Below are 27,353 nucleotides of genomic sequence, written 5' to 3' on the forward strand. Positions count from 1 at the left end.
CCCAAATGCCCTACCAAGAAAATGAAAATGCAGAACCTCCTCTAAAACAGCAATTCTTGGCAGTGTCTCTTCCCTGACCTTCTTAATTTTCCCTCCCCAGCATATGCTAGGAATGAGGCAGTGTGGTGCTCTCCACCCCAAATTTCATTACCTTTTCAGAGGGGAGCCTCCAATCATTCTACAGCAAAGCTTGTCCTCTTAGCACCTGCCTCTGATGTGTTTCTTGCACCTCCATCTCTGAAATGACTGGTGTTAACTTTTAGCTCAGGATCCACTGCTGTAAAATACAGAGATCAAGTCAGAGATGGAAGTTTAATGTAGTTGTTGCTGTTCCTCCCACACAGACATGGTCTAAAAGTCAATGGTGAAACAGCAAGACTTAAGGATTCAGTAGCATGATATTTATTCATCTGCCCCATCCCATCCCAGCTTGGATATGGGGTTTCAGCCCTCATCACTGAATGTAAAGGGAAGCCTGAACTGTCTTCAAAACTTCTGGACACACAGCTTTAGAGGCCGTCTGTGAGGCAGTCTATGCGAAGCTTCCCAAAGAGAAATTTCATTTACTTTTTTTCTTCCTAATTAAGTCCAGTGTTTTCAGCTCAACCCAGAAACTAGGAAACATGTATATTTAAAAATCCAAACTAGGTAAATTTTAATGCACTAAGCCCATTATAACTGAGTATTAATGTTTTCTTCCCCTTCTCTCTCACTGCTTGTTTATTTGAGTGCATACTGCTGACAGTGCAATGTCAGCATGGGTAGCACTGACTCACAGCAATGTAAGAAATCCTACAAAATACAAAACTTTCTGTACATTTATGGCACGAGGATCAGCATTCTGTGGCTCTGTGACACTGCAGGGGTCAGTCAATATGCATGAGCTTGAAGGACTAGAGTCTCCAAATATCTAATGTTATGAACCAAACCAATGGCCCAAGGTCAGAGACAAAGTCACTTCACTGTGAAATGGAGGTTAAAGAGTACTGACTAAATTCTTTGAGCTGACCACCCAACCATGTTTCATTTTACACCCTTCTCAGAAGTCATTGTATATTTCTTCAAGTGCAGCATAAAATTTGCTGCATTCAGTGCCAAGGTTTTTTTTCTCAGACCCTATTTATCAAGTCTGTAAACAAAGTTTTATTAGCACTCCCCTCTCCCACAAAATAAATCAAAGAAAAAGGAAAGGCTATCTTCTTCCCCATAAGACATTAAGTTCTTATATACATTACTAATTTAAAGCATATTATTTATTTTTTTAATCAGAGCAATAAAAGAATCTTGCCAGATTTAAATTTGTGTTTGGAACTGCAAAATTAGTTTGGTGAACTCTTTAAAGATATTTCTGATAGAAAAAGCCATTGCAGTGGTATGACACTGTGTGTAGGAAACTACTTCATTGCCTAGCAATTCCCAGCTGCTTCACCATTAAGGTTTTAAACGTCGTTTCTCTGTTTGACAAGCTCAGCAAAATCCACAAGAAAAAAAAACTGCATCAGTTCAAAGTGACTTACACTGTGAAATGTTTCTAGTTTTCCACATATCTGCAGAATTACAGTTTTCTTCTCTCCTTGCAGTATTAATTACAACACTAAACTGTTTTATAAGAAAAGAACAACAAATAAACAAAAAATTAGATTATGTGCTTCACAGCTTATTGTAATGCAATTGCACCTAGATGACAGGAGTGATATTCCCTCTGGCAGTAGTTTAACCATAATAGGGAAAGAATGAGTGTATATTTACTTTACTGACTTGGAGGCTACTGACTGAATCAGAGCCTCAGTATTGACCAGGCACTATTTCCTAACTCCAGGCTTCAGCAGTGAGGCCACAACCCTGCATATCACAGAGCTGACTGCTCTAAAAGGCAACAGAGTCTAAGCAACCGGGATACTAAACCTCACAGATCACTGCACACACCTCCAGTGCAAGCCCAAAAGACCAATACCTTCCCATCTCCCTGTTTTCACCCTGATGTCCTATTCCTCATACCAGCACCATCCTATTATTTCATGACACAGCTTAGATCCAATGTAAATTCCATATCCACCACTCTTCACTTCCCCATGTAGCTCAAAAGAGCAGATGTTACATAAATCCACAAAGGAAAAGAAAAAATATTAAGATAGTCAGGGTTTGGAATCCAAGTTGCTGCTTCCCATCAATAAAGTAACACCACTACCAGTCAATTTCAGTTTCCTCCTTTTTGCCCCCATGTGGGATGAGTAACAGTGTTGTACCAGCACAGAATATGCAGATGCATAAATAAAGGAATGAGAAGAACTTCATCTTATGAAGAGAGGTGCTCAGAGCTGTCTGAAATTGAGGAATGACTTCCTGATGAAAGATACAGCCCCCCAGTTCAAGCAGTATGTTCATTTATAAATGTGCACTAAGTTTTTATAAAAATTCATTAATGGGAACTACATGATCAAGAAAATAAGGTTAGAGCAGGGCAAACATTTGCAGTGATCAATTCATCTGACATTGTAAGCTGCTTCTGTGCAAACAATCTCCCTTTTTAAAGACAAACTGACCCAATTCACGCTAAAAGAGCTTTTTCTTTTTCTGAGTTCTCATGCATGGGTTGCTGTGTTACCACATGTACTGGGTTTTGTACATGACATGCAACTGGTTAGATAATTCATTCTCTGGATCTGTATGACACTTGTGCATGACCATTCCCACAGGCAAGAAACAAAATGGGACCAAAAAAAAAAATCGTCCAAGGAAAGAAGGGATCCTCATGCAAGCACATATTAACAAATATATCTCTGAAGAAAGCACATATTTATGCATCAAAAAGCAGGATGTGCCTTCCAGTAAGGTAATTATCTTCCTCTTACATGCCCACATCAGAGGAAAACACTGTTCTGGAACCACAGCCAAACACTACAGATGCTCTAGAGCTGCAGTGACAGTGACTGAAAGACCATGGAGTAGCAGCCAAATCAAATCCATTATATTTACAAGCAGCCCCCAAAACTTATACAGTAGTCAAAAAAGGTAATATTGCTCAGAAACCAGTCTTTACCATGCCAGACAGGAAGCAAGAGGGAGGAGTTTTGAGCAAGAGACCTCAAACAGATCAATCTCCTGAAATACCTTAAAATGCACAATTAAAATATATCTGTCACCTTCAAATTCCCATTCCCTTTAAAAAGTTAACTAACCTAAACAAATGGAGACCAAGGCTATACTTGCATCATAGAGTCAGTTGGAAAATAAGTACTTTTAATTAAGAGGAAATTGCTTTCAGCCAATATGAAGAGGGAATGACAAAAGGAGAGGAGGAGAAAGAAGAGATGCCCTAATAGCTCTCCTGTTTTGGGAACATATCCTCACAAAAGGGTTTTCTGCTTGTCAAGACAGAGTTCTTTTGATTAATTTAATTACTAATAAAGCACGAATATGACCACAATATTTTTATTCCTACATGCCCCTGCCATAATTATAAACCCACCAGGTTTACTGACCTTAGCAAGAAGGATATTGAAAGGATGGTACAAAAACCTTCATATTTTGTTGCTTTCATGCTAGTAAATTACAGCAAGGTACTATTTGTAAAAACTTCACAGCAGAAACCAAGAAAATGTGTTGATGCCTCAGTTTATCTTTATATCCTTGAAATAATTTCTATTTAGGATGTTGGTACAAATTCCAACAATTGTAGTGTTTGTCCGAGGCATCATATCACATCACTTACAGGTCTGCTATTAAGCTCCTGCCACTTCTGTGCTAACCTCTAACAGTGCTGCTAACCCTACAAATCTCTAATGTTTAGCTGTACTATTCACAACTTTTAAAGAAAGGATTGACTTCGAGGAAATAGGACAGCAAACAAAAGCTTGATTTTACCTGTAGAGAAAATAAGAAAGTCCAATAAAAAAGCAGTGGGGCTCCCCATTAGCTGTTCAATATGCAAGGTATCAAACTGCATCCACTTATCTTGTAACTCATCCATTTTTGTGGGCTGCTGCCCTTTGTAAAAGCTCATGGCTGGTCTGCAAAGTGTATTTGAGTCCTGAGGGTGTGAGCCATTCCTGACCTTTCACAGCTGACATGAGAGAGCAGAGTTGCCTCTCCTCTCTTAGTCATACATAAGCTCTCCTACAGAAGCATACACATATATTATACCTCTTTTCTCAGCATGAAAACATTCCTAAAAAATTGTTTTCCTACTCTAGTAAGTAAGCATTCCATATTTTGCTAGCAAAGCCTTGATCACCAAAGTTGTATAGAGACAGAGCTCTCCTGTGGCAGTGGATAAGGCCTGCCATACTTCTGTATCCTTGACTGCAGCTTTTTATGCTGTAAACCAGACTTAGACCATTCCTGCATCTGATGTCAACAGAAACATGGACTATCCATAAATGCTCTGTCCTAGCCTTCAACCTATTGACAATAGCTGTTACAGAGCTAGAAAACCACTCCAAGTAACCCAAAACACACTTCCAGAGGGCTTCACTGCCAAGTCTGGAAAACAGAAAAATACCATTCAACAGTAATAAAACAGAAACTGTTGATATTTCTTTTACTTCTGGTTTGAGTCATAGCAGACTGTAACCTAGAGTAGTAGGTCACAGTAAGAGGTTCATTCATTGATATTCAAAAGCCACCAAGGAAGACCCTTTTTTTCTGGCCTTTATAAACATACAACAGGAAGGGAAAGAGAAATCAATGCTGGGAACCTGCTTACCAGCAGGGAAAAAATAGACTTAGTATACTATTTCCCTAACCTTTATTCCAGAGGTATCATGGCAGCTCCAACACCACTGTTGAAATTCCCCCTTCTTGGTGTTCCCCTCATACACTGTGGCTTATAGAAAGAAGGTGGTGTTAAAGTGTAGGGTAGGGTGGGTGAGAACCATCCTCATTAAATACAAAGCCAGCAGTTAGAGATAATAAGGCAGCAAACAGCAGTAATTAGCAATAATAGCAAGCACCTTGTTTCTACCCCTGCTGTTTCTTTAGCCACCACCACCTCCTGTAGGGAGAATTGAGGACAGGCAGCTGAGGGGCTGGGATTGAGGATTTAACAGTAAGGCCAGTAAACACCAAGTCTTATGGTTCTCTTCCATCACATTTGTAGAAAGCAACCAAACAATTTATTTTTGATAAATCGGACACAGATGTGAGAAGACCCCTGGCAGCCATAAACCCAATGCTTGCTTTTGCAGAGATTCCAGGGACACCTCACAGTCCCCTAAGATTTAAATTTTGTTTCAGCTGGTTCCTTAAGGTCAGGTCCTCAGCACGCATAAATCATTCCAAGCTCCAGTGAATTCCTTGTAAAACCGCCATCAACACAGAAACCAGCCTCTTTTACCTCTCCTTGAATTCCAAAGTGTTTGTTTCCTTTTCATCCAGCAGTTGTGCTACTGAATGCTAATGAGATGAGAGGTGATTCATTCCCAATCAACCATCACCACGATAATTAACATGAGCATCTAACCTTCACTCTCCCTGCTTTTTCAGGTACTACACATCCTCTGCTATCCACAGATACTGGGATACTGTGTGGAGTATTTCAGCTGTATCCCAGCTGTAATTATTTTCTCAAGTATTCACGGCATTTTGAAGAATCACAACCACCCCTTAGTGTTCTGATAGAAATGAAGTTGTTATTTTTCTATGTAATTATTTCATCATATTTATTACTTAAACCATCTCTACGAACAAAAGCTACACAGCAAAAGCGAAGCTTCATTTCACCAGGTGCTCTCCTGACAGTTTGAGGAAAGCTATTTAGGGAAAAAAAAAGACAGAAAAAAAACCCTTTTCTTTTAACATCACTGCTCTGACAACCACAAAGGCTGCCTGACATTCTTGATAGCTCTATTTATGATGTTACATTATCCTGCAACTGTGAGGAATGCTGTTTCTACTAACCAGGCTTAGGTCTAAATAGAGCTGTGAGACAAACTCTCTCTCTCCAGCCGTGCAACCTCCCGGAGAGTGAACAAAAACAGCATCAGAAATTACTGAATGCTTGTAAAGATGGAAAGAGTTAGTGTCCCTCTTGGTCCCCCACCTGGGCCCAGTGTGTCTCGGGGAGCCTCAGACTGAGAAGTTTTCCTGGTGGGGAAACAGCAAATCTATCACCCAGCTGTGAACAGCTGCAACGTACACCACATGAAGAAAGCCATTTCAGCAGCTTGGATCCTTTCTTATTTATTACTTCAAGTAGAGGAGACATCCTTGGACATCCATGATGGATTGTGGCCTCTTGGAACTTTAAGACAGAAAAAGTAAGGCAGTAGATTCCAGAACAAGAGAATCAGAGCCTGTAAAACCCCAGGTGGCCAGCTATCTGCAGTTACCAGATTTGCTCTCTTTTAGGCTTTTTTTCCCCCTCACACCACTATCAAATCACAAAATCATGCACAGAAACTTTAGAAGGAGTTCTCCTCTCCAAAAATCTTCAGATTTTCTCAGTGCCCACATTCACACATGTTTCTTAACTTCTCAAAAAATACAGATAAGGCTGGATGGAGTTCCATCCTACAAACACTACAATAATATTTGGTGCTTATTAAGGAGTTGTCATAAATAAAATACTTACAAACAACATCACAACCATTTTCACCATTTTACAAATGGAACAAATGAGCTAAGGGATTTGTCATAGCAGGGGGAGCTGGAACCAGATATTTCAAGCTCCTGCTTGATGCTGTTGCCAAATGAATCCCAGCAGAGATAACTTTTTGTTAGTCTCTAGGGTATAAGAAGTTCTATGAGGAAATAAGCTGGATAAATAGAGCAAGTGAAAAGGACTGTGATTTTAAATTCTCTAACTTTAAGGACTGTAAACTGGTATTTTTGGCCATGTTCTTTAACTGGTTTAAATCAGTTTGGTAGGGTTTTTAGCCCAACTTCTTAATAGAAAATATACAGAATAGAACTGGTGTGGTTGTGCTCTCTCTTCCCTCAAACATTCTTTGAATTTGCTAATTAATTTAAACCAAATAGAAAAGGTGTAAAAGTTTCAAAGGTAACTATATTCCCATAGACCTTAAGACTGGTCCCAGATAGGACTAATCTGGTTCCAGCTCTGCCCTATCAGTCAAAGACTCTAAAATATGGCACCCCTCAGAACTTACAGAAGAAAGAGGATAAAATCATTTTAACATCTATTTTTGATGTTCATTTGTAATGTATTGTCAATTTGCTGTTGTCATTGTATGCATGAGTTTACATTTCAGAGCACTGGACAATCTGAACACTGAGAGCCTGTCTAAAAGCACAGCAGGTTCTCACTTCAGAGCTATGTTTCCAAGCACATTGAAATGCATGTAGATGTGTAGTAGTAAAAATAACAGCTTTTAACAGCTGTTAACTGGGTTTCTGGATGATGATGATGATTATTATTAAACAACTAGTTCATCAAATTACAATAATTAATTTATCAGATCAGAAAATTCCAGATAAATGAATTTTTGAAAATGTTTACTATTTGGTAGTTGCAAGACAACTTACTGCCAAATTTTCACAACTTTTATTCCATTACATTCAGAACTTCAGTGACTAAACCTCCAGTGTATTATAAACACCTGGACTTAAACTGACCCAGAATTTCCAAAATTATCCCAGACACCCAACCTTGTCCTGGGCTGTGTCACAACAAGTGTGACCAGCAGGGCAAGAGAAGGGATTCTTCCTCTCTGCTCCTCCCTTGTGAGACCCCACCTGCAGTGCTGCATCCCAACATATGAAGCACTACTGATCTGTTGGAGATGATCCAGAGGAGGCCACGCTGACGAATCAGAGAGCTGGGGCACCTCTGCAGTGAAGGAAAGCTGAGAGAGATGGCATTGTTCAGCCTGGAGAGGAGAAGGCTCCAGGGAGGCCTTAGAGCAGCTTCCAGTGCCCCAAGGGTTCTACAAGAGAGAAGACTTCTGACAAGGGCATGTAGTCACAGGACCAGAGAGAATGGACCCATACTGACAGAAAATTGATTTAGATTAGATATAAGGAAGAAATCCTTCCCTGTGAGGGTGCTGAGGCCCTGGCAGAGGCTGCCCCATCCCTGGAAGTGTCCAAGGCCAGGCAGGATGGGACTTTGAGCAACCTGGGACAGTGGAAGATGACACTGCACATGAAAAGGGGGTTGGAACAAATGATCTGTAAGGTCCCTTCCCTTATAATTCCCAAATAATTTTACAATTCTGTCATTTCTGTGGAAATATTGTGAAGCAGTAAATTTTTCAGTCTCCTTTTTCAGTCTCAAAAGCCAAAAACAGTCTAATACCATTATCTAAGGCTGAGGTTGTGTGCTCTAGTGTATTTTCCAGTGCTGATACAGGTGAGCTATTTGCTGTTTAGACAGTTGAGATATCTCAGCAGTTCTGATAACAAGGTGAAAGGCGGAATAATTTGCAGTGGTGTGTTCACACACTAAGAGGTAAAAACATGGTTTGTAGAAAGCACATTTGGCTGGCTCTTTCTTCTGGAGTGAAGTCACAGACACACTCTTTGTCTGGTTACTACTATTCTAGAGGAAATGCCAGAAAATGAGTTGTTCAGTGACACCTCAGCTATGCCAGCCAAATAGCTTGAGAATTCACTCCAGGAATTGATCCTCTATTGACAAGGGAATGAACTCTAATGGGGTAGATTCTGCTCACTCTTACTTTGGCTCAACACCAGTGTTGCTAAGATAAAAATGTGGTCACAAGGGCCATTTCCAGCTCCCCTTCTCATGATCCATTTTCTTGCAACAGAGCCATAAGGTTATGAATACTGTGACATATCTGAAAGAGGAGCTCCCAGAGACAATGAGGAAAGTTTTTATTCAAACACACAGGTCTTCACTAAAAACAGACAAGGAGAAATTACTGTCAAGCTATTTGCTTTATAATGTGCTCTATTGTCTCTCAGAAATAAAGGCTCCACTTTTCCACACTTGCATGTGCAATTTAGCCATTATCATATTGTACTTGCTGGAACGTCAATTTAAGAATCTAAAATTCTTATTTTTCAATTTTATTTTTTTAATCGCAGAGAAACAAAATTTCTGTCTCTTGTTCAGTTTCTCTTTCCTTTTTATTTCCAATTTTTCAATTTCACCATAACTCCAGTTTTTTGTCTCAGTCCCTGGAAATTCCCTGTTCCTGAAGATAATCTTGTCCTGCCATCTAGCGAGCCCTGTGCAGGATAACACACTCCTCACTGAGCCAAAGACAGCTGAAGAGCTAAAACACAGGGTAGGGGCTTGAATATCTTTTTCTCCTATATACACTTGTTCTTTCACGAAACATACAGATAAAAGTTGTAGATTAATGTATCTTTTCTCTAAAGCGCAAAACCTGTTATTGTAATTGACTGATTTTGAAGAGGTTTAACAGGTTCCATCTCATGATAGGCAGTAATTTGAGTGTTACCCACCAATATTATAGGAGATGTTTTGCTACAGGCACCAGTGTCCCCTTCCAATAGAAATGTTGGATGGGGACTTGAGGACTTGGAGAGAAAGATTCTCTTGTGCCAATATAACAAAACTGCCAGGATAATATTTTGGTAGGTACCAGTCTGCATCAATATTAATAAGAAAAGCTTTTGTTGTTGGAGGATAAAAAATATTTCCTGCAACCAGCTGAGCTTCCCTTTGGTTAATAAAACAGATTTCAGTCTCATTTGGACTAGGCGTCCACTGGTTTTACTGTGTTAGATGACTGTGCTATACACACAACTCACCAATAAGTGTTTCTTAATATGCTTACTGTAGATCCAAAGCCCATTGCAGTCAATGAAAAGACTTTCAATGGCTTCAAACTGGATTTAGTCCAAGTCCTTATTCACTAAAGAATTCTTAATTGAAAATTAAAAGATGCAAGTAAAAAAAAAATAAATCAGGCCTTAAAAAGGGAGAGCATTTTTCAATCAAAGCACTACTCAGGTATGTGTTAGGATTAGATTGGAATCAAAACCCTACGAATGAGATCATCACTCACATGAAGCAGGGTCAGCACACAGCTTAAAACAAATACTAACAGGGTGAAACACCCAGTTCGTGCTACTACTGTAGAAACCTCCTTTAAACAACACATACCTAAGAAAACACCAAAACACCACAGGAGGGAAAAAAAAAAAGAAAAAAAAACCACACCAAACTCATCACTCCAATCTTTCATTATTACCATTTGTTTGGATGACAGTACTCATCCAAACAATACTCTCAAATCAAAAGATGTCATTTCAGAGTTGCATTGCCAAGTTAGCATGATACCTTTGGGGTCTGCCATAAAAAATTTATTCACTTTGAAGTATTTTCTGCCTTGAAAAAGATTTTATAAGCAAAATCTGATTTTCACTTGCTACAAATGGCATAAAGGTTTTTATCTACGTGGATATATATCTGGAGTTATATATATCCTATATTTCCTGAGTCCTAAGAGACATGATGTAAAAATGTATAATTGAAATGTACTTCTAAGCTACTCCCATAAATGTAATATCCTTAAGGTGATTGCCACAGTTCAGTGCAGTGCAAAAACATAAAGCAGAAGTAAACATCCATTTACATGGCAGAAAAGTGTCTTACATTACACCTATTGCAAGCCATTCAGAAAAACAAGTTTAATCTCAAATCACCTTCCATGTAATCATGCTCTTTGTAATAATGCAACATACAACCAGAAGTAAAAATTATTCTGTAGAAATGTCATTTACAGCCAGTAATAAATGGGGCCCTTTTCTTTCTCCAGTTTGAGTTTATGACTTTCAACATCATATTCTTTCATAATGACATCCAAGACAGACCCCACTGAAAATTGTCCTGCATCGAGGAATTCTGGTTCATTCAAAGCACAGATGATGTCCTAAAATACCTGAGCTTCCTGTGATCATATTCTAAATTTACTTGTCTACCTGTCTCTCCACTAGTAAGTGCTGAATTTATTGCTTAGTTTACAATTTGACAAAAAGGTTGGAATCCAAATGATGTTCATTTCTTAAAATTACACCAAACCCAGCTGGAAAGAGGGGAGAGAGAGGTTTAGCATTCTGGAGAGAAAAAGACTGTAAAAGGAATCTTAGCCTGCTATTAGATATCAGCTACTCCAGCCCAAGCAGGGTATAATCCTCCCATGCAGGTCATAAATCTCAAGAAAATCAAGTCTCATCAGCTCAGCTGTTGACATGAACTGTTTTGCCTGCACTCTTGCTTGTTGTGTTAACAACTCTTTCACACTTTGGACATGCCAGCTAATTCCATGGCAACACTTCGGTGCAGCTGCCTGAACCACAGGCACTGGGGCAGGCTCAGCACCTGGGATGTGTGGGCAAACCCCAGCCAAGATCTGAATCAAGCACTAACTACTGCCATTACTACTGCTACTACTGCTTCAGGAGCAATTACTTATAGTAGATTGCACATCTATCCACAGAAAATCTGAGTCCCACCAGCCAACAGCTGTGCCTTAAGACACTACGTTTGTCTCTGGGGAGTAGATGGAACACAGTGGGAACAGATGCAGGCAGGATCTTTCCAGAAAGAAATTTCTGCTTGCTCCAAGTGGAAAGTATTAAACACAGAACTTTGCAGAACAACTAAACCAAGACTTTCCTGAACTTCCAAAACACAAAGATTTTTCCTCAAAGTAATTAACTGTTACAGAGGTTGGACATGGGTGTCAAAGAGACCACCTCAAACACAGACAGAAAATGCTTTGTCTATCAAGATTAATCCTAAATGTGGTATTGCATCATTTAACTCATAATTTCAGTATTTAGGTATTTATTAGCGTACTGGGGATTTGCTTTGTTTCCATGCATTTGCAAAGTCTCAGATCTAGTCAGAGATATGTATATTTTCAAGGTGTATAATTTCTAAGATTTAGCCATTTATTTCTTCAAAGGAAATCCCAGCTTTACTGAATTCACTAAGGAAACATCCTCATACTTCAAACTATCAAATAAACAAAAAAAAAAAGAAGCGTCTTGATAGGAAAAGTAAATCTAGCTGGAAAATATTTTGTATATAGGCAAATTTCCAAGCATATTTTACATATACGAAATCAATAAATGTAAAAAAAAAAATCTATTTTTGAAAATAATTCCCTCATCAGGTAGAAATAAATATGTATTCATTTTACCACTCTGTCTTCACTTTCTCACAGAGGGAAGAAAGAAACATTTGTCTCCCGTCTCCTCCGAAGTTTAACATCATATAAGGTCAGGACCATGCCAAGGTCAAATTTGGCATAAATAGTGCAACATATCAATCATTTCCTCAACATCACATTACATTTTCTCTGTTGTTTCTCTATTTCAGTATTCATATCAAGAAGTCTAAATATATGGAGGCTATGCTTAAGGGCACTGTCACAAATTACATAAGTTATGTTGCAGACAAATTTTTATTGATTTTATCAATAAAATCTTTCCTTTTATGTGTGTTTGTGTGTCTATGTTGCTATCCTATTGCAAAGGTTTCATACCTTCTTGGTGATTTTCATGAGCAGCCCCTCACAGCACTGAGTCCTTCATCTCAGCACAGCCAACAAGGTCCATCTCTCCTCTCCACAAGCCAACCTGCTCTTTTATAATACCCCTCTTAATTGGATCCAGCTGTGGCCTATTAAGAGCAGGCTTGTTCTTAATGCTTGATAATTAGCACAGCTGTAACTCCTTAGGGGCCAGATTACCTTCACCACTGTCTCTATTCTCCTACCTTTTATCTAACCACAATTCCCCCTTTTCTTTTAATTACAAGTTTTCTATTATTTTAAAGTCTTATAGAATGATTTTCAAGTGGCAGTCAAATCTGCAGCTGCTTTGCCCCCTTTTTAACACTATATTTCACAGTTTGGGTTTTTGGGGGGGGGGGGGTTGGTGGGTGTTTTTTTTTTCTTTTCCACGTATATCAAACAAACAATCTGTTCAGCACTCGATATGTTATTTCTCATTGTGTCCCCAGCGGCTCACCTGTACCTCAGGTGTCAAAATCTGTCAGGTCCAGATCAGGCAGCTTCCCCTGCTGCTCTCATTGCTACACTGGGCTCCATCTCCGGCTGCACCTTGCCCTGCAGCCCACTCCCCATCATGCTGGGTTACTGTGGAGATGGCCACTATACAATTTTAGAAGGCTTCTCTTACATGTTGTCTGCACAGCCCTGACTCTGCCTCTCAGAGCTCCATGTTGCTGTTGTTCCAGTGACTTAGAAAACCTTCCCCCATACTCCCCAGGGGCCATGCTATTGCTGAGGCACCCCCTGCTGCTGTGACCATGCCATTTGCCACTTCTGCCACACAGCTTGTGTCCTGCTGCACACACTGCCATTCAGGGGGAACCCAGCACCATACTGGGTCCTTGATCACATCGGGGTCACCAATAGTTACTATCCTATTGCAAAGGTTTCATACCTTCTTGGTGATTTTCATGAGCAGCTCCTCACAGCACTGACTCCTTCATCTCAGCACAACCAACAAACTCCATCTCTCCTCTCCACGAGCCAACCTGCTCTTTTATAATACCCTCTTAATTGGATCCAGCTGTGGCCTATTAAGAGCAGGCTTGTTCTTAATGCTTGATAATTAGCACAGCTGTAACTCCTTAGGGGCCAGATTACCTTCACCACTGTCTCTATTCTCCTACCTACATCTTTAACCACATGTATATACACACACTTATATATATATTCTTTCAAATAAGCTGGAAAATATTCAGTAATTCTGTAGCTGGGACCAGAAAAACACGATTACATAGGCTTAAAAATTCTGTTGCAACTTCTGAGCTTGTTTTCTGCATTGTTAACATTATCAAGAACAGCAAAAGACCTTCTGAAACTGGTCCACACTCACCTCTTCACACCTGTCTGCTGACAAGTGGCATAGAGCATATTAAACTTAGTCAGGGATTCTTGGCAGGTTAAGTCCTATGAGAAGCATCCCAGATCAATTTCAGGACAACATGACAGAAATCAAGGCATGTACAGAGGTATCAGAAATTACTGTGCCTGGCATACCTGGTGAATAAAGAAAAATCAGTGCAAATCACAATATTTCTAGGAGGGAGGAACAGGAAGAACAAAACCATCTGAATTTTAACCAAGCACAAGTGCTGGGTTCTGTTTCTTCCCACACTTAAAACATGAGACTGGTCAGAGCTGATACCAGAGAGCAAAGAAGGAATCTTCTTCCTCACAGTCCCTGCAGCAGGAGGGCACAGCTCCAGCCCTGGTATCCTTCTAGAAGAGCTGCCAGAAATCCTGCTCTGACCCAGCTGCATCTGCACTCAGTGCAGCTGTGGTCTTCAGATGAGCACCAGACTTGTGCTGAGCAACATCTTAGCCTGGAGATTCCAGTGTGGTTTCACAATCTGCCCCAAAGATGAGGGGACACTTCTAAAAAATGTTTGGATGTTTTGCGACCAGATTGTTCAGATAAAAGAGCTCCTTTGTGCAGTGCTGGAGCTGCTGTGGGTATTAAAATTTTCTGAAAATACTTTTATTATAATTCCAACTTGCTGGTACCAGGAACTCTGCCTTGTAGAGATCAAGGCACTGCTGACTGATGATACCATGTCTTTAAAGACAACCCACTTCAGTGAGTTCAGAATCAAGCCTTCACTGTCCAGGCAGTCCCAATTCTACACTTCAGATATGGGATACTCTGTACCTTGCCTCTGGCAAATTTTGGAAGTGCTTTTTTTTTGCCAAAAGGTTAAAAAACCTCAAAACAAAACAAAATCAACACTGAAAAAACCACAAAACATTAAAAAAAAACCTGTATATTTCAATCCAGTAAGTGGCTGAAAAACCCTGCATCACCTGACAAAGGCACAAGACAGAGTGTGGAATGCATTCTCAAAGCAGCAAGAGCTGCTGACACAGCACATGAAGTCATTGCTGCCTGAAGAGATCCTGGCCAGACTCCCACTGAGAAGCTGAGAGAGCTCCAGTTTCATTATGATCGCTCATAGCACGAATGTAATCAGGGTGGCTCAAGAAAAGTAAATGGAGTCACCTACATATCAGACCAACATAGAGATCACACTCAACACTTGCTCTCCTGTCCTCACCCAGTACTGTGAAACACCCCACAATATTGTGCTCTGAGGTTGTCTCCTGGCTACACTTCCTCCCAGGCAGGCAATTTGGCAGTACAAAGGTGTGAACTTTACCTAGGAACTGGAATTTAAATAAGACACAACCATACTGTAAGTCCAGTGAAGTATCATGATGGACCTGAGCCTGTAGCTCCACTAGGATTACATTAGGTCACTGTGTTTGCAGGTTTCAATGCACAATCAAAGCAGGGGAAAGAGCGCAGTGAATTGTAAAATAATTTTTTACAGGTCAACATATTAATACCTCAAATCAGGGGCTTCCATGCAGTGACATATTTCACCCAACCAGCTGTACATATCAGGAAACATAAACACTGAACACTTATAGCTCCTGTGCCATTACTCTGCATTCCTGAGCACAGTCTAAGTCCTGAGCAGCCTGTACAGATTCCTAACTTCACTGCCTGGAAGCTGGTCAGCAGCACAAGGGAAGTGATTCTTCCCTTTTTCTCTGCCCTCGTGAGACCTTGCCCTGCTGCCTCTGGTTCTGGGGCCCTCTGCACAGGAAATACATGGATCTGTTAGAACAGGTCCAGAGGAGGCCACAAATATGATCAGAGGGCTGGAGCACCTGTCCTGTGAGAACAGGCTGAGAGCATTGGGGCTGTTCAGCCTGCAGAAAAGAAGGTTCTGGGGAGACCTCCTTGCAGATTTCAGGGGGCTTATAAGAAAGATGAGGGAACAATTTTTAGCAGGGTCTGTTGCAAGAGGACAAAGGGTAATGGTTTAAAAATAAAAGAGGAGGATTTAGTCTAAGTACAAAGAAGTTTTTTACAACGAGGAAGGCACACAGAGGGGTGCCAGATGCCCCATTCTGGAAACATTCAAGGCCAGGCTGAATTAAGCTCTGAGCCATCTCACCTGGCTGAGGATGTCCCTGCTCATTGCAGGATCATTGGACTAAATAGCCTTTAAAGAACCCTTCCAATCCAAACCATTCTATGATTCTAGCTTATGATTCTATTAGGCTTTTCGTGTTTCATGTGTTCTTGATTATTCTCTAACATATAATCTACAAAACCAGTTTGAATGCTGGCAAGCAGGCACAAAAATGCTCCTTAGACCTTAGAGAAGGTCTAAGTGGGCAGAAGGGAACAGCAGGAGCGTTCATACAGTGTTCACTTACTCAGAACATGCCATAACAGATGGCTGTCAAGATGTTTCTTGACAAACAAAACAAACATCTTCATCAGACTGGTCTTACATATGATTTCCACATAGGTATTCACATTTCTTTCCATTTACTTTTTCTCAAAAGTAAAGCTTAACAAGTTTAGCAAAACCCCTTTGACTTCACAACAAAGCGAACTCCATCAGAGCTTGAAGTGGGGAACCAGGCTAGTGTACACTACAATTGAACAAAATAGCTGAGTTTTCCACTAAAATGCAAACTACAGTGTCTCTGCTGGCCCATAAAGCACTGAGATGAACCATGTACATGTTCAAATGTGTTTTCAAAAATGTGAGCTTGGAACTACTACTTCAGGAAGATCCTCCTAAAGCCAGAGTCATGAGCTCTGAGTCAGCAGTTTGATCAGCAACTTGCAAGAACAATAAGCAGAGAGAGAACCCTGCACAGCCATGACACTCATACAGGGAAATTGATGGGGTTTAGGCTGAACCAAACAGCTGGCAGCTTCTCCACTAGACAGTTTGGCTTCAGGGAAAACAATCAAAACCAGAGTCCCAAAAGAAAACAGAACTGTGCAAGTTCTGCTTTACTGTGTTATTTTAGAAGCCATTCAGAAAACATTATAATTTTAATAGCTCTGTTGAGGAAAGAAGATAAGAAGTCTTGATAATAAAATATGGTATTTCTCACATTTGTTGCAGTGCAACACCTGCTCAAATGGGGCACTATTGGTAAGGTTTTTAAAAAGACTGGGACATCAGGCCCTCCTGAGCTCATCAGTTGCAAGCCACTACGCACACTGCACATTCTCCACTGGTTGTATCTTTAGCATTGCTTTGTTTGGAATTCTTATGTTACCACATTATCTATAGCCTTAGACAGCTTCTTGGCCCAGGCTCTGAGACTTTTGAGGGTCAGGGCAGAGCAGTAGAGCTCTCCATGATTTCATGACAGACCACAATAAACACTGCATGGCTCCCTGCTGGTTCTGTTTACACACTCTTTTAAAAATGCATAACAGCTCCCGTCTGCTCTGCTGCCTGTGCTGCCAAAGGTGTGGCTGGTGACATCCCACAGAGGCCAGGAATCCCAGCTGGGACCTCTGAAGTGCTCTTTCTCATGCTGGCAGAGACTGTCACAACTGGAATTGCAGCAGTACAATATAGGATTACAAAATACGTGTTTTGTGGTTGATTATTCTAATATAATTCCAAATTAAAAACAGGGTGAAAGCCTGGATCCATTGAGATTGCTAAAGGTTTTTGTCAGGCTCTAAGAAGAGCCAGGCTTTCACAGACAGCATTACTTTAATTCACTAATGCAAAAAGATATCTATTCTGTAGGGAATCAATGTAAGATTTAAGAGAGCAATAGATTTGAAAATTCAGTATAGCAGTGTCTAATGTCCTTCCTGGTCTGAAAACGTGTTGCTGATTGGTTATTGGCATAGCCATACCCTTTAGGCTAGGACTGGGCTCCTCACAGAATGGCTTTTGGCACACAACTCAGAATGGCTAATGGCAGCAGAAACGGCCCCTCACCCCTAATAAAAACAACAAAATGCCAGAACACTGTGACAGAAAAATACCCCTGCAGCATGGATGAGAAAGTGTAGAAAATGTCATTCAGAGTCATTCAGATGAGCAACAGGAATGACAAATAAGTCACACCTGAGAATGCTCAGGAGCTGTGCTGTTGTAGTAGCTCTGCTGAGAGGAACTTGGAGGGAACCAGCTGCTCCCTGCTCCTCTGCTGATGGACGGGCAGTTCTACTGACAGCCATTCCCAAAAGGATTGTGGGTGTCCATTGTCCCCATCCTACACACTCAGCAAGACTTTCCACTAAGGCCACTTCTGGCAGAGGGTTGTGCTGATCTGGACAATTGTACCAGCAGAGAGCAGAGTGAGGAGGATCAATCAGGTTGGAGAAATCAGGTCAATCAGCATGGAGAAAGGAAGAATCAGGGCAAACATTAATAAAAATGAGCTGCTGAAAGAGAGAGCTGCAGCCAGAGAAAACTAGAGCAAAGGCACACATTGCTGAAAAAGCACAAGGAGGCTTGGCTCTACCAGAAAAGGTTCTGTGTAGGAACAGCCTGGAACACCACACTGTGCCAGGGGCGAGGGAACCACCATGAAGCAAGATATTTCAGCTGTAACACTAAAAAACTTTCCACTTGCCATGAAAGGTTTATTTGATAGTTCATAGATAGAGACTGCAGCTCAGTTAATATCACACAGGTTTGCAGTTCTAGCTGTGCCACAGCTATTAGAGGCAGAGCTAATCCAAAGATGAAGAAAATCATTCTTGTCACAGGTTTTGATTCTTTAAATTTTTGTGAAGTTCACTTGTAACCAGAAAAAGGAAAAGCCCATTTAAACATGAAAACTTGGCTGTTTGATTCAGCAAACATGAAGGTGTAGCATGCATGTCTTACTGCAAGAATGAAATCAGAAAGACAACAAAATTCAATGACACCTGGGCTGATAGTATTTTTTACGGAAGATCAGACCTCAAGAACCTGCAGACAGTGACTTGAGGGGGGAGGAAATCAATGCAACTGGGATGCTATTACAGGAATGAAAGCACATCTAGAGATCTCCAAAGTGATGGGGGCCCATTCTGCTGCATCAATGTACTAACAAATGCAAATCCCAGGGGAAAGGGTCCCAGCTCAGGTTGGCTGTAGCAGTGCGGGGGGGGGAAGAAAAATTAAAGCAAAGCCCAGAGTAATGGCAAGGAAATGGGATTTGGTTGAGGTTGTAGGACTAAGAAAAGAAAAATTCCTATTCTCTTTTCCACACACATGTTTGCAGGAAGCTGGTTGAATATACCTAGAATCAACTCCTGGTAAAAACAAAAATATTATTAAAAATTATACTTTTTCACCTTTGAGCCTTGAAAGGGATACAAAACTAGGCAACATGTTAAGTATTCTCAGATATTATTATATTACCTCTCTGCCCTTTGAAACAACATACTAAAATATTTCACAATTTTTAATGTCATGCAGGGTGCTGAAATTCTAACAGCTTTCTCTGAGATGCCATATTAATGACTGAAAAGCATGGAAGATTTACTACTTATTGCCTTTCTTTATGTTCTAAGAATTAATTGGGTGGGGGTGTCTTGCCCATTTTCAAATGCTGCTTTTCTGATTTATGCTATTTGCCTCCCTTGTTTCAGGAGATCTTTTGAATATGGGAACTCATCGACTTTGTGTGTTCAAAGCTGTAATTCTAATTAAACTTTTTTAAAGGTAGATGTTAACTTTTACACTAGCTATAAACTGGAACATGAGAAAAAATACATTTAAAGAAATGAGAGATTAAACTATAGGAAAGAGCACCTCAAGCACTTCTGAAGGATGTGCCCATTCCCACACTTTGCTTCTCTTCATTTGACACCTTTTTTCATGCAGTAAAAACAACTGCTGATTCCAGTCAGTTCTTCTGTGTGGAGTTTCATGTCTCTTCCATTTCTGTTCTTTCCTTTTTTTTTTTCTTTTTTTTTTCTTTTTTTTTTTTTTTGTGTCTGACAGCTCAGAATTCAAAGCAGAGCCATTTCTGGGTGGTAAAGAGGAATCCACACTTGAAAGGAAGGACCACCAAAAGATTACAGCCTGGTCAAACAGTGGAGCTATCAGAAATCTTCTGTAAACTTGAAAGATGCTTAAACAGGCTACACACAGCTCCTGTTTAGAAAGAAACAAACAAAAAAAAAAAAACCAAACAATATTTCTCCAAAATAGAATAAAAGGTGAAAAACACAGGGAGGGATTTTCTTAGCCAATGGGTCTCCTGAAGCAATACTGCAATACTGTCATCTGCAGGTCTGGTAACTTCACTGATGAAAATTAATCACTCTTTAGCTTTGACACTTGTTTGGTTTGTTGTGGGGTTATTTGTTTGGTTTGGGTTGGGGTTTTTTTCATTAGCAGAAATGATGTCAATACTTACAGTTAGGGCCTCCAACCACTTTCCATATGTCAATTTCATTTTCACATCAGTTTCTGAACCTTATTGAGGATTATTTTCTGCTCTTGTTCTGACACATTTTTTTCATTTAAAGTATCCAGACTGAGTTCAGTGCTTACTGCATCACTTAGAAACTCCTCCAGGGAGGCTGACATACGACACTGACTTGCTTTTGCACTCCTCTCACCCAGTGGCTTTGTATCTAGGACCTGTGAGTCTTGCCAGTTTATCCCCAAAGCTTGAAAAAGATGAGAAGAAAAGAAATTCATTTATGGAAGAGTTACTTCCTTTTCAGAGCTTCTTTAAAGCACAATAGTTACACATATCACCCCCAAGCCTCACTCTAGAATCAAAGCATATTTTTCAGCTCCTTTCTTTCCAACAAGATATTCACATCAACATATTACTTTTATACATGAGATCCAATAAAAATGCAGAAATTGCTTTCAGAAACATTCTTCAGGAACATTCCTTTTCTGGATACTTTCACCAAATGTGTATTTCTTCACACAGGTCTCACAAAGGAATTCCATTAAATATTGTCTACAGATGTATGGGAAACTCCCAAAAATGCTGCATGAATGGACCATGGATCCACTGCATGAGTCAGAGATGGAATTTGTCTGAAAGGCCCAATTTTTACTCGTACAATTCAGTCTCACAATGCTACAGAAACCCCAACATACTTTTCCCTGTCTGAATCAAGCTCAATATGGCTGGTACTTGTTAAGCTTCTGTAAAACATAGTGACAAACAACCAGATGAACCAATTGGTCTATGAGTAGTTTCCAGTTTTTCAGCCCACCTGAAGCCACTGCTCATAGCAGGGCAATTACCCAGAGCAAACTGATGCACTCAGAGAAGCCTTCACTAACCAACCACCCCTGCTCCTGTGTCACCCAACAGCTGAAAGACATGAGAATGAACTAATAAAGAAAAAAAGAAAAAAAGAAAAAAAAAGAAAAAAAAAAGAAAAAAGTAAAAAAAGGTTGGGAAAGCATTGAAAGGAAATAATAAAACATAACATCATTTCTTTGATTGTTGCATTTCACTTTAAAGCAAGTCTGTATGGAGTCCACCTCCTCAGCACACAAGTATCAGCAGGCCTGAAGTTAAAAAGAGGAAAATAATTTATTCTACTGCATACTGGGATTACACTTCCACTTAGGATAATAGTTAGTCATCTGCTCTCTAGATGACTGTGCATATCCTGTTGTGTTGAAAACTTTAATCAGAATACTTTATTTTTTAATTATATTTGCACGTATTTTCAGCAATGTTTCCTCTTCTTTTATGCACTTCTCTGGGCCCTACAGAAAGTGTTACCAGGCATGATATATCCTTGAGATTTGTGTTTAGATATGATCTAAATTTTTCATGGCCAAGGGACTGAAGAAGGGCCACTTTGGGAATTGAGGTGCATTAGACAGACTTGCAACATCTGCAGACACCAACTTTCAGGTCACCCTCCAGCAGATGGTGTTGAGCCAGCAGGGAGCAGAGCCAGAATAACCAGTCCATGCTCCCCTCAGAAATCTCCAGGTACCTCTAATTCCTGCGATATTACACCTGGATTTCCAAGCTCTTTCCTCCCCAGAAGAGTAGGAAAGAAAGAAGATATTCTTGTCCAGTAACCCGCCCATTTGCAGGGGTAGGAGAGATGAGAACAGCCCAACTTTCACAGCTGATATTTGGGTGCAGTCAAGCACTCAGTAGGAACCAGCTACAGAATCCTGAAAACACTCTATCAAATGGGAACAACGCAGAGAGAAGCAAGGAAATAGAAGCTTTTAAACATTATATGCTTTCCCCAAGGACCACAGAGATTTGTAATAGGGCAAATCTACCAGTCCTCTTGAACCATGCTGCCCCACAGGCAGGTTACAACTCAAAGTATCAATCTTGACAGTGTGACTAAAACCCACTTGTGTTTAGAGACTAGTTTGGCAAGGAAAAAAAATGGCAAATTAGTCTTCTAAACCCTGCAAGAAAGGTTTCCCATGTAAACAATATTTTTTCCTGAAGGACACCTGGAAAAACATTGTTCTTATAGTAGAAAGTTTTTCCATTTCAGCTTCAGAATGGTTCTTGGATTTATGATTATTCTAAATTCCTTCCAGGGATGGACATTTATGGAGCAGAAGGATTGGATGTAATTAGTGCTGATGTAACACCTTGGTTATTAAAGGATCCACCAGTTGATTGTGCTGCTATTTTTTGACAAGTATAGATTAACTACAGCACACAACATTTTGTCCCCTATATCACACATGAATTTTAGACCCCCACAAGTTATGTCTGGAGCTGTGGAAAAATCTATCATGAAACTCATCCATCACATACAAATTGTTGCTCATCTCCAGTAAAATAAATTTGCTTTAAAACAAGCATTTTCTTTTTTGCCTGCATCAGTCTTTGTGCAGAAAAGACAATATGAGAGTAATTGCAAACCTTGGAAGATCAAACAGAAATCTATTTTACAGCAACTTCCAGAACATATAAGCTTTGATGGAACGAAGAATCAGCCTAGGGCCTCTCTAAAACTACAAGCCCAGTCATCATTGTCCCCCTGGTGTACTCATGAAGTCAAATTTATTAGCTGAAGTTTGGAATTTTAAAGGCTGCAAGAGAAGTCCCTTACAATGGCCCTCCAGAAGACAGATGCACTGAGGCTTTTGAACATCTTACTGGTACTCTGGTGTAAAGGCATTTTTAAGTTGCTTCTTCTAACAGACAGTACAAGTGGGCCACTGTCCACTAAGGGAAAACTGTTTGAATTTACTTCAGTAGAATTAGGAAACCTAGCTTGGTTTTTTGGATGTTTTTCCTTTTCTATTTAAATATCCTCACAGATGACTGTGAGTTGCTTCACCACTTAGAGGAATGTGGATATAAACTGAAGTAATCAGTTGACCAAAACTCTCAGAGTAGCCCTTCAGAAAGTCAGGTCCATAATCAGTTTTCATCAGGGGAGAGGGATGACAAACAAAAAAAAAAAGAAAAAAGACAAATTCACCACCTGAAAACTTTCCACACATTAGAAAATACTCTTTAAGAAATAATCTTCTTCCTTCAGCAATTTTCCCAACAGGCATCCAATTGTTTTTTAAGAAATTAGTCTGCTCTGGTGACACAGCAGGCACAATTTTCAGAGGGGTTCCAATCCTCCTTGTTTTTAATGACTCTCTAGCAATATGCATTCCTCCACATCAGCTTGTCCCTGTGGCCACTAAGCCAAAATGTAAATGTTAAGGTCGGTCATATTTACATGTCACCACTTATGCTAATCACAATCACAGTACCTCACTCTTTAAGGGATGTTATCAATCATCTTGAATATGATTAAGCAATAAAATGAGCAAACAGCTCACAAGGTGATCTCCCCTACTCCTCAGTCAATTAATGCTGCCTTGTACTCCATCTGCTTGGAGAAATGCTTCCTGTTGAGTATTCCATGCTTTCCCTCACCACACAAAGAAGTAAACATGAATAGCACAATTTTATCATTATTCTCCATAGCACAGACATGCACCTCCAGCAAGCTGCAGTTCTCTGAGTGTGTGTTTTCCCAGATGTAATCCAGATGCCTCCTCAATGCATATGGCAGGAAATTCTTTGCAATCTTTTCTGTTTCCCGTATATTATTGGTTTATAATTGCTGCTATCCATCATAATTTTTTTTTTAGCTACTGACTACTGCCCTGCTCTGCAGGTGTGTAGAAGAAACACAGGTCTAGCGCATGAGCTACTTTTACATCTCTCTTCGTGGGGAGCAGTCTTTAGTGTTAGTTTAAACAAAGCCTTTTTGGCAAAATCTAAGATAAAACAAGATTAACATAGTATTGCACAGAGACCAGAAGAAAACTCCACAGTACCTAACAGACAATTGGGTTGTTTTCTTGACAAATGAATTCATTTGGCTGTTGTTTGGCTGTAGTTGTGCTATCCAAAGCTCATACCCAGTGCCTGACAGGGAATGACTGCACAGCACAAAGCTACTGCACAGATACACATCCCAGCTCCACGAGAGCACGCTTGTCTGTGGTACAACACACAGATTTCATTTCTGCTCCCAGCAGCAGGCTGTCTGTGTCAACATGGTGCTATGCTCTGACTAATTAGCCTGGCTCTAGGGCTGACTCAAGGAGTCTCAGCTGATACTGGAGAATGATATCTGTCCCCAGAGAACAAGGCTGGGTTGTTCTTATGGCTGTAAGGGGCAGGGGGGAAGAAGGACAGAGGTACTGTAGAGGTACACCCTGAATGTAGAGTCCTGAAGAGCAAGGCTGGGCAGCACTGGAATTAGGAAACAGAGGCAGAGATTATTGATAAACCCATCACAGCTTCTGAAAAAAGAGAGTTGTGTGCTTAGTTGGATGTTCCCAGCAGAGTGCACTGAACATTGTCGTAATTTACCTTGGGCCCATTTGCTTTTAAGTGACTGTTCTGACCCTGTAGTTTCTAACATTGCTTTGTCTTGTAGCACACAGTACAGACACAACATGGAAGTTATGACATGTGGTGTGATCAGCCTTGAGCCACTGGTGTCTTCAGGTTATTCTATGACCTGCAAAGTTTCCCATGATTTCTGCTGAGCTTTGCCCAGAATTAGTAAAATCAGTGCATTTATTGTGCTTGGAACCTGAAAAAAAAATTCTCAGATAACAATTTTACTGTGGTCTCCTCTACAGTATTTCACTAAATACCCCACCAATCATTAAAATTTGTAACTGTGGATTAAGGGGCAGTTCTTCCAGTTTTAACTGATCCAAAAAGGTGTGGAAGGCTCAACAGGTCATTCTAAAATTCTCAGTAACTGACACTGCTAAGCACAACAGGCCAGCCCCCACTAAAACATGACAGAGAAATAGAAAGTAATTGGGAAAAGAATACACAGTAAGACATCCACTTCTCTCTGACTTTGAATTTTGTATAAAATCCTAAACTGACTCCAGCAGATAGTTCTGGCTTACTGTCTCTGGGGAAAAACGTAGATCATAAGGGTTTGGAGTGTTGAAGTTTATACTCCTTTCCCTCATCACTTAACTCTAAAGTTTAGCACCCTATTGACTTGTAATTTGTGTCTGTACCCCTTATGAATCCTTCTCAGGCAACAGATGGGATAAAAACTGAGTGAGGACATGGGACCATTATCAGCCTAGCCAGGACCTTTAACCTGGCATGAGCACAAAGCTTTGGATGACTGGTGAAGAAGTGCAGATTATTACCAGTGCTTCTAACATCTTCCACCCCCACCATCAGATCAGCAAGGACAACCACTCTGCACTGACTTTTCTCTAATCTATTTCAGCTATTTACAGACACTTCAGAAAGTCACAGTAGGTATGGCAATATGTTTTTTAAGTTGGAAAGAAATCTTAGAGTTTATTAAAATAAAATTTCTTTCTACTTAGAAGTTATTAAGAATTGCACCAAAACAAATCACCTTCACTACCATACCTCAAGTGTGATCTCTACTTCCACAATTCAAGCCATGCATCTCCCTGGAGCACAGTTTTGCTCACTTATTCAGAGCCAAGATCAGACATTTGTTGGTCACCAGCTCCAGCTCCTGGGTGAAATAATTAAATCCTACTTTATATCCTGACTACAAAGTTCAGTAAAATAGCACAGAGTTCTTTTTCACCTGGATTATTTTGAAGACTATTAATCCAGGAAAATTAAACCATTTTAATTTTTAATTTTTAATTTAAATTTTTTTTAAAAAAATCATCTCACTCCATAGAAAATCAAGCCCTGGAAGCTTCACAGAGTCCTCAACAGAAACACTGAACCTCTTAGTCTGTCTCTGAGTAGTGCAGATGTGAATGTCTGTACTCATGCACAGGGTGGAGAGGAAGCAGTTCTGTTTCACAAAGCTCTTGGCAGATCACAGATAACAAATTCATGTAGTAGATGAATGGATTTTTGAGGAATATATATCAAAAATAATTTTCTTGAAAGAGAATTCTTATAGTTTGGGTTTATTTACACACTACAATTTGCTTTAAAAATGCAGCAACCTCTACAACTCTGCTGCCTACCAGAACAATATCTGCAGAAAATAGGCCTTTATGAATGACCACTGAGACAGTTTGGTTTTAGTGATATTGACTGGTTTCAGCAATCAGATAGGATGGCTTCAGTACTCAAAAAAAATCATTTATTCTGGCAAAACAATGCTCATGAATTATAAAGAGAAATAAATGCATTGATTGCAAATCTTTATGTATTGTGGATGTGTTTTGTTACAATGAGTTTGATCCGTGATGAGTTAACACAGGAACATTGTCCCTTTGGGGATCAGAGAGTAAGAATCACTTAAATCCTGCTCCTACCATTCCTAAAAGGTAATAAAGCCAGCCAGTAGTCCCTCACCAGCACATATCTCTTGCCCTTGCTGGTTTACACTGTCACATAGGACCTGCTGCAAGAAAGCTCCACCCTCCTCTTTTGCCCCAAATTGAGCTCTGTAACATCAGTCAGGGAAAAAAAAAATCACTATAAGTAAGAAGCATCTTTGTCTATAGATTCACACACTCTTTTAAGGTAGCACTGCCCTAACAAAAAGCAGATTTACTTGACAGCTGCCTCTTTCTGTCCCTAACAACCTCATTTCTCACCGCAGCAAAAGCATTTGTGCAGCACCATGGCAAAACAGATTATGTAGCAGATGAAGAATAAAACCTGACCAATCAAAAATAGCACTTAATTTTAACTCAGACTAGTTTCCAGTAGTAGATTCCAGCTAAGACTCCGTAAGAAGTGACAGCCTCAGTCTTCCAGCCAAAACACACAATGACAACATAGACAGTTCTTACCAGCATTTCCCATGAGTTAAGGCTTTCTAAGGGAAAGAAGTAGACAAGGAACAGGGGAAAAAAATATGCTGATTCTCACTGTTCATTAGAGTGGTCCGAATCCCCTCTACTGAAATCTAAGTAATCCCCCTAAGGCTGTACTAAGAGATCACTTCCAGCTCCATGCTCTGAGGATGCTGCACCTCATGACCTGGGAGGTTTACAGTGTCTTATCTAAGGGATTTCAGTGCCAGATTAGGAGCTTACATCTCTCAAGCTCTTCCTTAGACTTCCAAAATTATTTCAGGAAACACAAATATGTGAGTGTACCACAAGCTCTGGAGGGTCAACAACCAAATGCCACAGG

General features: G+C 40.1%; 1 long non-coding RNA gene across 1 annotated transcript in view; it reads right to left on the reverse strand.

Annotated features, from left to right (window-relative positions):
* Positions 1–25,867, reverse strand: part of LOC135278999 (uncharacterized) — a 238,335-nt gene extending 212,468 nt beyond the window's left edge. Inside the window, exons 1-6 of the long non-coding RNA XR_010346368.1 lie at positions 25,647–25,867; positions 20,169–20,424; positions 19,559–19,903; positions 13,810–13,973; positions 1,518–1,599; positions 152–277 (exon numbers count right to left, since the gene is read on the reverse strand). This is a non-coding gene — a long non-coding RNA (uncharacterized LOC135278999). The remainder of the gene's footprint in view (positions 1–151; positions 278–1,517; positions 1,600–13,809; positions 13,974–19,558; positions 19,904–20,168; positions 20,425–25,646) is intronic.
* Positions 25,868–27,353: the final 1,486 nt, after the last annotated feature.

Source organism: Passer domesticus, chromosome 11, assembly GCF_036417665.1.
Source record: "Passer domesticus isolate bPasDom1 chromosome 11, bPasDom1.hap1, whole genome shotgun sequence".
NCBI classification, from domain to species: domain Eukaryota; kingdom Metazoa; phylum Chordata; class Aves; order Passeriformes; family Passeridae; genus Passer; species Passer domesticus.